Genomic DNA, 1,192 nt, shown 5'->3' with positions numbered 1-1,192 from the left:
AGATTCTGGCAATTTAACCGACACGTGAGCTCATGACCAGTAGGACAGGCATGCATCATTTGTATTTGTGTGTATTGAGTGTGCATCTTGTATTTGTCTTGTTTTGTTAAATAATTGTATCTATATGCTATTTGAACTAATTGCTTTATCTGTTCTCTTTATTTGTGTATTCTTTGGGATAAAATCTGCAAAAGATTAAAAAAACTAGAATTCAATCAACAAGAATAAAATACTTAATTTAATGAAGTTTAACAAAATTTAATTAACAAGAACATATTATAAAAAATAAACAAGAATAACACAAAATTTAACACAAAATTTAACAAAACAAGAACAAATTCCTCCATAACAACACAAAATTAAACAAAATAAATAAAAACATACCGAGAAGAGGAGGCGGCAGCAGTGTCACCGAGAAGAGAATGTCGCAACAGCGTCACTCAGAAGAGGAGGTGGCAGACGGCGTGTAACAATGAGAGTGAGTGAGTGAGATACGAATACGAGAGAGGGGTTTCTTTTTTGGGTTAGGGTTTGTGTTTGTGGGGACTGGGGTGTGTGTGCAGCGCTGCTAAGTGCTAAGGATCTTATTATTATTATTATACAATATGCGGTTCGATACGGTTGTGCATAGTGGAATCGCAAACCAAATCAAACCGCAATAAAATCGATCCAAAACCAAAAGACATTTAAAATTGAACGGTTTGTTTCAATTTTTTATTTGAATCGGTACGATTTCGCAATTTTTTTGAATCGGTTTGGATCTAAACACCTTTACTAAGACTGTTTAAGGTAAAGAACCGGCACGAATATGTCAAACTCGATGAAAATCAAACCAATCGAAATTATAATACATATAGAAATTATTCATCAAATAGTTTACTTCTATTTAATTTATTTTAATTTTAATTATAAACATGCAAATTAAAAATAATTATTTTAATATAAAAATAAAATTTTATATAATTAATCGTATCAACAGTATTGATTTAATCATTAATTTAGTTAATTTGATAACTAAGTAATCAAATAATCAAATTAACCATCCAATAATCAACTTATTTAACTAAGCTAAAATGTATTTATTTTTATATTTTATAAATTTTTAAATTTTATATATAGAAGTGAGTATAAAATTATTATTAGTTTAAAATTATTTAATATTAATTATTTAATATTAAGCTAATAATAATTT

The sequence above is a fragment of the Arachis ipaensis genome, chromosome B08 (assembly GCF_000816755.2).
Source record: "Arachis ipaensis cultivar K30076 chromosome B08, Araip1.1, whole genome shotgun sequence".
Lineage (NCBI taxonomy): Eukaryota > Viridiplantae > Streptophyta > Magnoliopsida > Fabales > Fabaceae > Arachis > Arachis ipaensis.
Note: the sequence above shows the minus strand (reverse complement) of the source record.